Source organism: Callithrix jacchus, chromosome 8, assembly GCF_049354715.1.
Source record: "Callithrix jacchus isolate 240 chromosome 8, calJac240_pri, whole genome shotgun sequence".
In the NCBI taxonomy this organism is placed as follows: Eukaryota; Metazoa; Chordata; class Mammalia; order Primates; family Cebidae; genus Callithrix; species Callithrix jacchus.
In genome coordinates, this window is record NC_133509.1 from 28,469,649 (window position 1) to 28,485,090 (window position 15,442).

Below are 15,442 nucleotides of genomic sequence, written 5' to 3' on the forward strand. Positions count from 1 at the left end.
GGAAGCACGTTCCTTATAGGAGCTGCGTTTTGCTATTCCAGCGTGAATGGGAGTAAACGCTGTATTGAGAAATATCTGCTTCTAGAACCAAAACGCAGCTACCTAACAGAACGGTCTTCAATGTGTGCATTCAACTTACAGAGTTAAACTGATGTGCGTTTGCAGGAGTTTGTAAACCCTTTCTGTGAAGCAGCGGAAAACGCATTTTCCCAGCCAAATCCAAGCATTTCAGAAATAGCTGTAAATCTCCGTCTAAAACACAAAACGAACGTATCCTTCAAACTGCTCTGCTGTGCGTTCGCTTAACTAAGGGAGTTGAATCCGCCTTCAGATTCAGAGAGTGGGAAGCACGTTCCTTCTAGGAGCTGCGTTTTGCTATTCCAGCGTGAATGGGAGTAAACGCTGTATTGAGAAATATCTGCTTCTAGAACCAAAACGCAGCTACCTAACAGAACGGTCTTCAATGTGTGCATTCAACTTACAGAGTTAAACTGATGTGCGTTTGCAGGAGTTTGTAAACCCTTTCTGTGAAGCAGCGGAAAACGCATTTTCCCAGCCAAATCCAAGCATTTCAGAAATAGCTGTAAATCTCCGTCTAAAACACAAAACGAACGTATCCTTCAAACTGCTCTGCTGTGCGTTCGCTTAACTAAGGGAGTTGAATCCGCCTTCAGATTCAGAGAGTGGGAAGCACGTTCCTTCTAGGAGCTGCGTTTTGCTATTCCAGCGTGAATGGGAGTAAACGCTGTATTGAGAAATATCTGCTTCTAGAACCAAAACGCAGCTACCTAACAGAACGGTCTTCAATGTGTGCATTCAACTTACAGAGTTAAACTGATGTGCGTTTGCAGGAGTTTGTAAACCCTTTCTGTGAAGCAGCGGAAAACGCATTTTTCCAGCCAAATCCAAGCATTTCAGAAATAGCTGTAAATCTCCGTCTAAAACACAAAACGAACGTATCCTTCAAACTGCTCTTCTGTGCGTTCGCTTAACTAAGGAAGTTGAATCCGCGTTTAGATTCAGAGAGTGGGAAGCACGTTCCTTCTAGGAGCTGCGTTTTGCTATTCCAGCGTGAATGGGAGTAAACGCTGTATTGAGAAATATCTGCTTCTAGAACCAAAACGCAGCTACCTAACAGAACGGTCTTCAATGTGTGCCTTCAACTTACAGAGTTAAACTGATGTGCGTTTGCAGGAGTTTGTAAACCCTTTCTGTCAAGCAGCGGAAAACGCAATTTTGCAGCCAAATTTAAGCATTTCAGAAATAGCTGTAAATCTCCGTCTAAAACACAAAACGAACGTATCCTTCAAACTGCTCTGCTGTGCGTTCGCTTAACTAAGGGAGTTGAATCCGCGTTTGGATTCAGAGAGTGGGAAGCACGTTCCTTCTAGGAGCTGCGTTTTGCTATTCCAGCGTGAATGGGAGTAAACGCTGTATTGAGAAATATCTGCTACTAGAACCAAATCGCAGCTACCTAACAGAACGGTCTTCAATGTGTGCATTCAACTTACAGAGTTAAACTGATGTGCATTTGCAGGAGTTTGTAAACCCTTTCTGTGAAGCAGCGGAAAACGCATTTTTGCAACCAAATCCAAGCATTTCAGAAATAGCTGTAAATCTCCGTCTAAAACACAAAACGAACGTATCCTTCAAACTGCTCTGCTGTGCGTTCGCTTAACTAAGGGAGTTGAATCCGCGTTTAGATTCAGAGAGTGGGAAGCACGTTCCGTCTAGGAGCTGCGTTTTGCTATTCCAGCGTGAATGGGAATAAACGCTGTATTGAGAAATATCTGCTTCTAGAACCAAAACGCAGCTACCTAACAGAACGGTCTTCAATGTGTGCATTCAACTTACAGAGTTAAACTGATGTGCGTTTTCAGGAGTTTGTAAACGCTTTCTGTGAAGCAACGGAAAACGCATTTTTGCAGCCAAATCCAAGCATTTCAGAAATAGCTGTAAATCTCCGTCTAAATCACAAAACGAACGTATCCTTCAAACTGCTCTGCTGTGCGTTCGCTTAACTAAGGGAGTTGAATCCGCGTTTAGATTCAGAGAGTGGGAAGCACGTTCCTTCTAGGAGCTGCGTTTTGCTATTCCAGCGTGAATGGGAGTAAACGCTGTATTGAGAAATATCTGCTTCTAGAACCAAATCGCAGCTACCTAACAGAACGGTCTTCAATGTGTGCATTCAACTTACAGAGTTAAACTGATGTGCGTTTGCAGGAGTTTGTAAACCCTTTCTGTGAAGCAGCGGAAAACGCATTTTTGCAGCCAAATCCAAGCATTTCAGAAATAGCTGTAAATCTCCGTCTAAAACACAAAACGAACGTATCCTTCAAACTGCTCTGCTGTGCGTTCGCTTAACTAAGGGAGTTGAATCCGCGTTTAGATTCAGAGAGTGGGAAGCACGTTCCTTATAGGAGCTGCGTTTTGCTATTCCAGCGTGAATAGGAATAAACGCTGTATTGAGAAATATCTGCTTCTAGAACCAAAACGCAGCTACCTAACAGAACGGTCTTCAATGTGTGCATTCAACTTACAGAGTTAAACTGATGTGCGTTTGCAGGAGTTTGTAAACCCTTTCTGTGAAGCAGCGGAAAACGCATTTTTCCAGCCAAATCCAAGCATTTCAGAAATAACTGTAAAACTCCGTGTAAAACACAAAACGAACGTATCCTTCAAACTGCTCTGCTGTGCGTTCGCTTAACTAAGGGAGTTGAATCCGCATTTAGATTCAGAGAGTGGGAAGCACGTTCCTTCTAGGAGCTGCGTTTTGCTATTCCAGCGTGAATGGGAGTAAACGCTGTATTGAGAAATATCTGCTTCTAGAACCAAAACGCAGCTACCTAACAGAACGGTCTTCAATGTGTGCATTCAACTTACAGAGTTAAACTGATGTGCGTTTGCAGGAGTTTGTAAACCCTTTCTGTGAAGCAGCGGAAAACGCATTTTTCCAGCCAAATCCAAGCATTTCAGAAATAGCTGTAAATCTCCGTCTAAAACACAAAACGAACGTATCCTTCAAACTGCTCTGCTGTGCGTTCGCTTAACTAAGGGAGTTGAATCCGCGTTTAGATTCAGAGAGTGGGAAACACGTTCCTTCTAGGAGCTGCGTTTTGCTATTCCAGCGTGAATGGGAGTAAACGCTGTATTGAGAAATATCTGCTTCTAGAACCAAATCGCAGCTACCTAACAGAACGGTCTTCAATGTGTGCATTCAACTTACAGAGTTAAACTGATGTGCGTTTGCAGGAGTTTGTAAACCCTTTCTGTGAAGCAGCGGAAAACGCATTTTTGCAGCCAAATCCAAGCATTTCAGAAATAGCTGTAAATCTCCGTCTAAAACACAAAACGAACGTATCCTTCAAACTGCTCTACTGTGCGTTCGCTTAATTAAGGGAGTTGAATCCGCGTTTAGATTCAGAGAGTGGGAAGCACGTTCCTTCTAGGAGCTGCGTTTTGCTATTCCAGCGTGAATGGGAGTAAACGTTGTATTGAGAAATATCTGCTTCTAGAACCAAAACGCAGCTACCTAACAGAACGGTCTTCAATGTGTGCATTCAACTTACACAGTTAAACTGATGTGCGTTTGCAGGAATTTCTAAACCCTTTCTGTGAAGCCGCGGAAAACGCATTTTTCCAGCCAAATCCAAGCATTTCAGAAATAGCTGTAAATCTCCGTCCAAAACACAAAACGAACGTATCCTTCAAACTGCTCTGCTGTGCGTTCGCTTAACTAAGGGAGTTGAATCCGCGTTTAGATTCAGAGAGTGGGAAGCACGTTCCTTCTAGGAGCTGCGTTTTGCTATTCCAGCGTGAATGGGAGTAAACGCTGTATTGAGAAATATCTGCTTCTGGAACCAAAACACAGCTACCTAACAGAACGGTCTTCAATGTGTGCATTCAACTTACAGAGTTAAACTGATGTGCGTTTGCAGGAGTTTGTAAACCCTTTCTGTGAAGCAGCGGAAAACGCATTTTTCCAGCCAAATCCAAGCATTTCAGAAATAGCTGTAAATCTCCGTGTAAAACACAAAACGAACGTATCCTTCAAACTGCTCTGCTGTGCGTTCGCTTCACTAAGGGAGTTGAATCCGCGTTTAGATTCAGAGAGTGGGAAGCACGTTCCTTCTAGGAGCTCCGTTTTGCTATTCCAGCGTGAATGGGAGTAAACGCTGTATTGAGAAATATCTGCTTCTAGAACCAAAACCCAGCTACCTAACAGAACGGTCTTCAATGTGTGCATTCAACTTAAAGAGATAAACAGATGTGCGTTTCCAGGAGTTTGTAAACCCTTTCTGTGAAGCAGCGGAAAACGCATTTTTCCAGCCAAATCCAAGCATTTCAGAAATAGCTGTAAATCTCCGTCTAAAACACAAAACGAACGTATCCTTCAAACTGCTCTGCTGTGCGTTCGCTTAACTAAGGGAGTTGAATCCGCATTTAGATTCAGAGAGTGGGAAGCACGTTCCTTCTAGGAGCTGCGTTTTGCTATTCCAGCGTGAATGGGAGTAAACGCTGTATTGAGAAATATCTGCTTCTAGAACCAAAACGCAGCTACCTAACAGAACGGTCTTCAATGTGTGCATTCAAATTACAGAGTTAAACTGATGTGCGTTTGCAGGAGTTTGTAAACCCTTTCTGTGAAGCAGCGGAAAACGCATTTTTGCAGCCAAATACAAGCATTTCAGAAATAGCTGTAAATCTCCGTTAAAACACAAAACCAACGTATCCTTCAAACTGCTCTGCTGTGCGTTCGCTTAACTAAGGGAGCTGAATCCGCGTTTAGATTCAGAGAGTGGGAAGCACGTTCCTTCTAGGAGCTGCGTTTTGCTATTCCAGCGTGAATGGGATTAAACGCTGTATTGAGAAATATCTGCTTCTAGAACCAAAACGCAGCTACCTAACAGAACGGTCTTCAATGTGTGCATTCAACTTACAGAGTTAAACTGATGTGCGTTTGCAGGAGTTTGTAAACCCTTTCTGTGAAGCAGCGGAAAACGCATTTTTCCAGCCAAATCCAAGCATTTCAGAAATAGCTGTAAATCTCCGTCTAAAACACAAAACGAACGTATCCTTCAAACTGCTCTGCTGTGCGTTCGCTTAACTAAGGGAGTTGAATCCGCGTTTAGATTCAGAGAGTGGGAAACACGTTCCTTCTAGGAGCTGCGTTTTGCTATTCCAGCGTGAATGGGAGTAAACGCTGTATTGAGAAATATCTGCTTCTAGAACCAAATCGCAGCTACCTAACAGAACGGTCTTCAATGTGTGCATTCAACTTACAGAGTTAAACTGATGTGCGTTTGCAGGAGTTTGTAAACCCTTTCTGTGAAGCAGCGGAAAACGCATTTTTGCAGCCAAATCCAAGCATTTCAGAAATAGCTGTAAATCTCCGTCTAAAACACAAAACGAACGTATCCTTCAAACTGCTCTACTGTGCGTTCGCTTAATTAAGGGAGTTGAATCCGCGTTTAGATTCAGAGAGTGGGAAGCACGTTCCTACTAGGAGCTGCGTTTTGCTATTCCAGCGTGAATGGGAGTAAACGTTGTATTGAGAAATATCTGCTTCTAGAACCAAAACGCAGCTACCTAACAGAACGGTCTTCAATGTGTGCATTCAACTTACATAGTTAAACTGATGTGCGTTTGCAGGAATTTCTAAACCCTTTCTGTGAAGCCGCGGAAAACGCATTTTTCCAGCCAAATCCAAGCATTTCAGAAATAGCTGTAAATCTCCGTCCAAAACACAAAACGAACGTATCCTTCAAACTGCTCTGCTGTGCGTTCGCTTAACTAAGGGAGTTGAATCCGCGTTTAGATTCAGAGAGTGGGAAGCACGTTCCTTCTAGGAGCTGCGTTTTGCTATTCCAGCGTGAATGGGAGTAAACGCTGTATTGAGAAATATCTGCTTCTAGAACCAAAACCCAGCAACCTAACAGAACGGTCTTCAATGTGTGCATTCAACTTAAAGAGATAAACAGATGTGCGTTTCCAGGAGTTTGTAAACCCTTTCTGTGAAGCAGCGGAAAACGCATTTTTCCAGCCAAATCCAAGCATTTCAGAAATAGCTGTAAATCTCCGTCTAAAACAAAAAACGAACGTATCCTTCAAACTGCTCTGCTGTGCGTTCGCTTAACTAAGGGAGTTGAATCCGCGTTTAGATTCAGAGAGTGGGAAGCACGTTCCTTCTAGGAGCTGCGTTTTGCTATTCCAGCGTGAATGGGAGTAAACGCTGTATTGAGAAATATCTGCTTCTAGAACCAAAACGCAGCTACCTAACAGAACGGTCTTCAATGTGTGCATTCAACTTACAGAGTTAAACTGATGTGCGTTTGCAGGAGTTTGTAAACCCTTTCTGTGAAGCAGCGGAAAACGCATTTTTCCAGCCAAATCCAAGCATTTCAGAAATAGCTGTAAATCTCAGTCTAAAACACAAAACGAACGTATCCTTCACACTGCTCTGCTGTGCGTTCGCTTAACTAAGGGAGTTGAATCCGCGTTTAGATTCAGAGAGTGAGAAGCACGTTCCTTCTAGGAGCTGCGTTTTGCTATTCCAGCGTGAATGGGAGTAAACGCTGTATTGAGAAATATCTGCTTCTAGAACCAAAACGCAGCTACCTAACAGAACGGTCTTCAATGTGTGCATTCAACTTACAGAGTTAAACTGATGTGCGTTTGCAGGAGTTTGTAAACCCTTTCTGTGAAGCAGCGGAAAACGCATTTTTCCAGCCAAATCCAAGCATTTCAGAAATAGCTGTAAATCTCCGTCTAAAACACAAAACGAACGTATCCTTCAAACTGCTCTGCTGTGCGTTCGCTTAACTAAGGGAGTTGAATCCGCGTTTAGATTCAGAGAGTGGGAAGCACGTTTTTTCTAGAAGCTGCGTTTTGCTATTCCAGCGTGAATGGGAGTAAACGCTGTATTGAAAAATATCTGCTTCTAGAACCAAAACCCAGCTACCTAACAGAAATGTCTTCAATGTGTGCATTCAACTTACAGAGTTAAACTGATGTGCGTTTGCAGGAGTTTGTAAACCCTTTCTGTGAAGCAGCGGAAAACGCATTTTTCCAGCCAAATCCAAGCATTTCAGAAATAGCTGTAAATCACCGTCTAAAACACAAAACGAACGTATCCTTCAAACTGCTCTGCTGTGCGTTCGCTTAACTAAGGGAGTTGAATCCGCGTTTAGATTCAGAGAGTGGGAAGCACGTTCCTTCTAGGAGCTGCGTTTTGCTATTCCAGCGTGAATGGGAGTAAACGCTGTATTGAGAAATATCTGCTTCTAGAACCAAATCGCATCTACCTAACAGAACGGTCTTCAATGTGTGCATTCAACTTACAGAGTTAAACTGATGTGCGTTTGCAGGAGTTTGTAAACCCTTTCTATGAAGCAGCGGAAAACGCATTTTTGCAGCCAAATCCAAGCATTTCAGAAATAGCTGTAAATCTCCGTCTAAAACACAAAACGAACGTATCCTTCAAACTGCTCTGCTGTGCGTTCGCTTAACTAAGGGAGTTGAATCCGCATTTAGATTCAGAGAGTGGGAAGCACGTTCCTTCTAGGAGCTGCGTTTTGCTATTCCAGCGTGAATGGGAGTAAACGCTGTATTGAGAAATATCTGCTTCTAGAACCAAAACGCAGCTACCTAACAGAACGGTCTTCAATGTGTGCATTCAACTTACAGAGTTAAACTGATGTGCGTTTGCAGGAGTTTGTAAACCCTTTCTGTGAAGCAGCGGAAAACCCATTTTTGCAGCCAAATACAAGCATTTCAGAAATAGCTGTAAATCTCCGTCTAAAACAAAAAACGAACGTATCCTTCAAACTGCTCTACTGTGCGTTCGCTTAACTAAGGGAGTTGAATCCGCGTTTAGATTCAGAGAGTGGGAAGCACGTTCCTTCTAGGAGCTGCGTTTTGCTATTCCAGCGTGAATGGGAGTAAACGCTGTATTGAGAAATATCTGCTTCTAGAACCAAAACGCAGCTACCTAACAGAACGGTCTTCAATGTGTGCATTCAACTTACAGAGATAAACTGATGTGCGTTTGCAGGAGTTTGTAAACCCTTTCTGTGAAGCAGCGGAAAACGCATTTTTGAAGCCAAATCCAAGCATTTCACAAATAGCTGTAAATCTCCGTCTACAACACAAAATGAACGTATCCTTCAAACTGCTCTGCTGTGCGTTCGCTTAACTAAGTGAGTTGAATCCGCGTTTAGATTCAGAGAGTGGGAAGCACGTTCCTTCTAGGAGCTGCGTTTTGCTACTCCAGCGTGAATGGGAGTAAACGCTGTATTGAGAAATATCTGCTTCTAGAACCAAAACGCAGCTACCTAACAGAACGGTCTTCAATGTGTGCATTCAACTTACAGAGTTAAACTGATGTGCGTTTGCAGGAGTTTGTAAACCCTTTCTGTGAAGCAGCGGAAAACGCATTTTTCCAGCCAAATTCAAGCTTTTCAGAAATAGCTGTAAATCTCCGTCTAAAACACAAAACGAACGTATCCTTCAAACTGCTCTGCTGTGCGTTCGCTTAACTAAGGGAGGTGAATTTGCATTTAGATTCAGAGAGTGGGAAGCACGTTTCTTCTATGAGCTGCGTTTTGCTATTCCAGCGTGAATGGGAGTAATCGCTGTATTGAGAAATATCTGCTTCTAGAACCAAAACGCAGCTACCTAACAGAACGGTCTTCAATGTGTGCATTCAACTTACAGAGATAAACTGATGTGCGTTTGCAGGAGTTTGTAAACCCTTTCTGTGAAGCAGCGGAAAACGCATTTTTGCAGCCAAATCCAAGCATTTCAGAAATAACTGTAAATCTCCGTCTAAAACACAAAACGAACGTATCCTACAAACTGCTCTGCTGTGCGTTCGCTTAACTAAGTGAGTTGAATCCGCGCTTAGATTCAGAGAGTGGGAAGCACGTTCCTTCTAGGAGCTGCGTTTTGCTACTCCAGCGTGAATGGGAGTAAACGCTGTATTGAGAAATATCTGCTTCTAGAACCAAAACGCAGCTACCTAACAGAACGTTCTTCAATGTGTGCATTCAACTTACAGAGTTAAACTGATGTGCGTTTGCAGGAGTTTGTAAACCCTTTCTGTGAAGCAGCGGAAAACGCATTTTTCCAGCCAAATCCAAGCATTTCAGAAATAGCTGTAAATCTCCGTCTAAAACACAAAACGAACGTATCCTTCAAACTGCTCTGCTGTGCGTTCGCTTAACTAAGGGAGTTGAATCCGCATTTAGATTCAGAGAGTGGGAAGCACGTTCCTTCTAGGAGCTGCGTTTTGCTATTCCAGCGTGAATGGGAGTAAACGCTGTATTGAGAAATATCTGCTTCTAGAACCAAAACGCAGCTACCTAACAGAACGGTCTTCAATGTTTGCATTCAACTTACAGAGTTAAACTGATGTGCGTTTGCAGGAGTTTGTAAACCCTTTCTGTGAAGCAGCGGAAAACCCATTTTTGCAGCCAAATCCAAGCATTTCAGAAATAGCTGTAAATCTCCGTCTAAAACACAAAACGAACGTATCCTTCAAACTGCTCTGCTGTGCGTTCGCTTAACTAAGGGAGTTGAATCCGCGTTTAGATTCAGAGAGTGGGAAGCACGTTCCTTCTAGGAGCTGCGTTTTGCTATTCCAGCGTGAATGGGAGTAAACGCTGTATTGAGAAATATCTGCTTCTAGAACCAAAACGCAGCTACCTAACAGAACGGTCTTCAATGTGTGCATTCAACTTACAGAGATAAACTGATGTGCGTTTGCAGGAGTTTGTAAACCCTTTCTGTGAAGCAGCGGAAAACGCATTTTTGCAGCCAAATCCAAGCATTTCAGAAATAGCTGTAAATCTCCGTCTACAACACAAAACGAACGTATCCTTCAAACTGCTGTGCTGTGCGTTCGCTTAACTAAGTGAGTTGAATCCGCGTTTAGATTCAGAGAGTGGGAAGCACGTTCCTTCTAGGAGCTGCGTTTTGCTACTCCAGCGTGAATGGGAGTAAACGCTGTATTGAGAAATATCTGCTTCTCGAACCAAAACGCAGCTACCTAACAGAACGGTCTTCAATGTGTGCATTCAACTTACAGAGTTAAACTGATGTGCGTTTGCAGGAGTTTGTAAACCCTTTCTGTGAAGCAGCGGAAAACGCATTTTTCCAGCCAAATCCAAGCATTTCAGAAATAGCTGTAAATCTCCGTCTAAAACACTAAACGAACGTATCCTTCAAACTGCTCTGCTGTGCGTTCGCTTAACTAAGGGAGGTGAATTTGCATTTAGATTCAGAGAGTGGGAAGCACGTTTCTTCTATGAGCTGCGTTTTGCTATTCCAGCGTGAATGGGAGTAAACGCTGTATTGAGAAATATCTGCTTCTAGAACCAAAACGCAGCTACCTAACAGAACGGTCTTCAATGTGTGCATTCAACTTACACAGTTAAACTGATGTGCGTTTGCCGGAGTTTGTAAACCCTTTCTGTGAAGCAGCGGAAAACGCATTTTTCCAGCCAAATCCAAGCATTTCAGAAATAGCTGTAAATCTCCGTCTAAAACAAAAAACGAACGTATCCTTCAAACTGCTCTGCTGTGCGTTCGCTTAACTAAGGGAGTTGAATCCGCGTTTAGATTCAGAGAGTGGGAAGCACGTTCCTTCTAGGAGCTGCGTTTTGCTATTCCAGCGTGAATGGGAGTAAACGCTGTATTGAGAAATATCTGCTTCTAGAACCAAAACGCAGCTACCTAACAGAACGGTCTTCAATGTGTGCATTCAACTTACAGAGTTAAACTGATGTGCGTTTGCAGGAGTTTGTAAACCCTTTCTGTGAAGCAGCGGAAAACGCATTTTTCCAGCCAAATCCAAGCATTTCAGAAATAGCTGTAAATCTCAGTCTAAAACACAAAACGAACGTATCCTTCACACTGCTCTGCTGTGCGTTCGCTTAACTAAGGGAGTTGAATCCGCGTTTAGATTCAGAGAGTGAGAAGCACGTTCCTTCTAGGAGCTGCGTTTTGCTATTCCAGCGTGAATGGGAGTAAACGCTGTATTGAGAAATATCTGCTTCTAGAACCAAAACGCAGCTACCTAACAGAACGGTCTTCAATGTGTGCATTCAACTTACAGAGTTAAACTGATGTGCGTTTGCAGGAGTTTGTAAACCCTTTCTGTGAAGCAGCGGAAAACGCATTTTTCCAGCCAAATCCAAGCATTTCAGAAATAGCTGTAAATCTCCGTCTAAAACACAAAACGAACGTATCCTTCAAACTGCTCTGCTGTGCGTTCGCTTAACTAAGGGAGTTGAATCCGCGTTTAGATTCAGAGAGTGGGAAGCACGTTTTTTCTAGAAGCTGCGTTTTGCTATTCCAGCGTGAATGGGAATAAACGCTGTATTGAAAAATATCTGCTTCTAGAACCAAAACCCAGCTACCTAACAGAAATGTCTTCAATGTGTGCATTCAACTTACAGAGTTAAACTGATGTGCGTTTGCAGGAGTTTGTAAACCCTTTCTGTGAAGCAGCGGAAAACGCATTTTTCCAGCCAAATCCAAGCATTTCAGAAATAGCTGTAAATCACCGTCTAAAACACAAAACGAACGTATCCTTCAAACTGCTCTGCTGTGCGTTCGCTTAACTAAGGGAGTTGAATCCGCGTTTAGATTCAGAGAGTGGGAAGCACGTTCCTTCTAGGAGCTGCGTTTTGCTATTCCAGCGTGAATGGGAGTAAACGCTGTATTGAGAAATATCTGCTTCTAGAACCAAATCGCATCTACCTAACAGAACGGTCTTCAATGTGTGCATTCAACTTACAGAGTTAAACTGATGTGCGTTTGCAGGAGTTTGTAAACCCTTTCTGTGAAGCAGCGGAAAACGAATTTTGCAGCCAAATCCAAGCATTTCAGAAATAGCTGTAAATCTCCGTCTAAAACACAAAACGAACGTATCCTTCAAACTGCTCTACTGTGCGTTCGCTTAACTAAGGGAGTTGAATCCGCGTTTAGATTCAGAGAGTGGGAAGCACGTTCCTTCTAGGAGCTGCGTTTTGCTATTCCAGCGTGAATGGGAGTAAACGCTGTATTGAGAAATATCTGCTTCTAGAACCAAAACGCAGCTACCTAACAGAACGGTCTTCAATGTGTGCATTCAACTTACACAGTTAAACTGATATGCGTTTGCAGGAATTTGTAAACCCTTTCTGTGAAGCAGCGGAAAACGCATTTTTCCAGCCAAATCCAAGCATTTCAGAAATAGCTGTAAATCTCCGTCCAAAACACAAAACGAACGTATCCTTCAAACTGCTCTGCTGTGCGTTCGCTTAACTAAGGGAGTTGAATCCGCATTTAGATTCAGAGAGTGGGAATCACGTTCCTTCTAGGAGCTGCGTTTTGCTATTCCAGCGTGAATGGGAGTAAACGCTGTATTGAGAAATATCTGCTTCTAGAACCAAAACTTAGCTACCTAACAGAACGGTCTTAAATGTGTGCATTCAACTTACACAGTTAAACTGATGTGCGTTTGCAGGAGTTTGTAAACCCTTTCTGTGAAGCAGCGGAAAACGCATTTTTCCAGCCAAATCCAAGCATTTCAGAAATAGCTGTAAATCTCCGTCTAGAACACAAAACGAACGTATACTTCAAACTGCTCTGGTGTGCGTTCGCTTAACTAAGGGAGTTGAATCCGCGTTTAGATTCAGAGAGTGGGAAGCACGTTCCTTCTAGGAGCTGCGTTTTGCTATTCCAGCGTGAATGGGAGTAAACGCTGTATTGAGAAATATCTGCTTCTAGAACCAAAACGCAGCTACCTAACAGAACGGTCTTCAATGTGTGCATTCAACTTACAGAGTTAAACTGATGTGCGTTTGCAGGAGTTTGTAAACCCTTTCTGTGAAGCAGCGGAAAACGCATTTTTGCAGCCAAATCCAAGCATTTCAGAAATAGCTGTAAATCTCCGTCTAAAACACAAAACGAAAGTATCCTTCAAACTGCTCTGCTGTGCGTTCGCTTAACTAAGGTAGTTGAATCCGCGTTTAGATTCAGAGAGTGGGAAGCACGATCTTTCTAGGAGCTGCGTTTTGCTATTCCAGCGTGAATGGGAGTAAACGCTGTATTGAGAAATATCTGCTTCTGGAACCAAAACACAGCTACCTAACAGAACGGTCTTCAATGTGTGCATTCAACTTACAGAGTTAAACTGATGCGCGTTTGCAGGAGTTTGTAAACCCTTTCTGTGAAGCAGCGGAAAACGCATTTTTCCAGCCAAATCCAAGCATTTCAGAAATAGCTGTAAATCTCCGTCTAAAACACAAAACGAACGTATCCTTCAAACTGCTCTGCTGTGCGTTCGCTTAACTAAGGGAGTTGAATCCGCGTTTAGATTCAGAGAGTGGGAAGCACGTTCCTTCTAGGAGCTCCGTTTTGCTATTCCAGCGTGAATGGGAGTAAACGCTGTATTGAGAAATATCTGCTTCTAGAACCAAAACGCAGCTACCTAACAGAACGGTCTTCAATGTGTGCATTCAATTTACAGAGTTAAACTGATGTGCGTTAGCAGGAGTTTGTAAACCCTTTCTGTGAAGCAGCGGAAAACGCATTTTTCCAGCCAAATCCAAGCATTTCAGAAATAACTGTAAATCTCCGTCAAAAACAAAAAACGAACGTATCCTTCAAACTGTTCTGCTGTGCGTTCGCTTAACTAAGGGAGTTGAATCCGCATTTAGATTCAGAGAGTGGGAAGCACGTTCCTTCTAGGAGCTGCGTTTTGCTATTCCAGCGTGAATGGGAGTAAACGCTGTATTGAGAAATATCTGCTTCTAGAACCAAATCGCAGCTACCTAACAGAACGGTCTTCAATGTGTGCATTCAACTTACAGAGTTAAACTGATGTGCGTTAGCAGGAGTTTGTAAACCCTTTCTGTGAAGCAGCGGAAAACGCATTTTTGCAGCCAAATCCAAGCATTTCAGAAATAGCTGTAAATCTCCGTCTAAAACACAAAACGAACGTATCCTTCAAACTGCTCTGCTGTGCGTTCGCTTAACTAAGGGAGTTGAATCCGCGTTTAGATTCAGAGAGTGGGAAGCACGTTCCTTCTAGGAGCTGCCTTTTGCTATTCCAGCGTGAATGGGAGTAAACGCTGTATTGAGAAATATCTGCTTCTAGAACCAAAACCCAGCTACCTAACAGAACGGTCTTCAATGTGTGCATTCAACTTAAACAGTTAAACTGATGTGCGTTTGCAGGAGTTTGTAAACCCTTTCTGTGAAGCAGCGGAAAACCCATTTTTGCAGCCAAATACAAGCATTTCAGAAATAGCTGTAAATCTCCGTCTAAAACACAAAACGAACGTATCCTTCAAACTGCTCTGCTGTGCGTTCGCTTAACTAAGGGAGTTGAATCCGCGTTTAGATTCAGAGAGTGGGAAGCACGTTCCTTCTAGGAGCTGCGTTTTGCTATTCCAGCGTGAATGGGAGTAAACGCTGTATTGAGAAATATCTGCTTCTAGAACCAAAACGCAGCTACCTAACAGAACGGTCTTCAATGTGTGCATTCAACTTACAGAGATAAACTGATGTGCGTTTGCAGGAGTTTGTAAACCCTTTCTGTGAAGCAGCGGAAAACGCATTTTTGCAGCCAAATCCAAGCATTTCAGAAATAGCTGTAAATCTCCGTCTACAACACAAAACGAACGTATCCTTCAAACTGCTCTGCTGTGCGTTCGCTTAACTAAGTGAGTTGAATCCGCGTTTAGATTCAGAGAGTGGGAAGCACGTTCCTTCTAGGAGCTGCGTTTTGCTACTCCAGCGTGAATGGGAGTAAACGCTGTATTGAGAAATATCTGCTTCTAGAACCAAAACGCAGCTACCTAACAGAACGGTCTTCAATGTGTGCATTCAACTTACAGAGTTAAACTGATGTGCGTTTGCAGGAGTTTGTAAACCCTTTCTGTGAAGCAGCGGAAAACGCATTTTTCCAGCCAAATCCAAGCATTTCAGAAATAGCTGTAAATCTCCGTCTAAAACACAAAACGAACGTATCCTTCAAACTGCTCTGCTGTGCGTTCGCTTAACTAAGGGAGGTGAATTTGCATTTAGATTCAGAGAGTGGGAAGCACGTTTCTTCTATGAGCTGCGTTTTGCTATTCCAGCGTGAATGGGAGTAAACGCTGTATTGAGAAATATCTGCTTCTAGAATCAAAACGCAGCTACCTAACAGAACGGTCTTCAATGTGTGCATTCAACTTACACAGTTAAACTGATGTGCGTTTGCCGGAGTTTGTAAACCCTTTCTGTGAAGCAGCGGAAAACGCATTTTTCCAGCCAAATCCAAGCATTTCAGAAATAGCTGTAAATCTCCGTCTAAAACACTAAACGAACGTATCCTTCAAACTGCTCTGCTGTGCGTTCGCTTAACTAAGGGAGGTGAATTTGCATTTAGATTCAGAGAGTGGGAAGCACG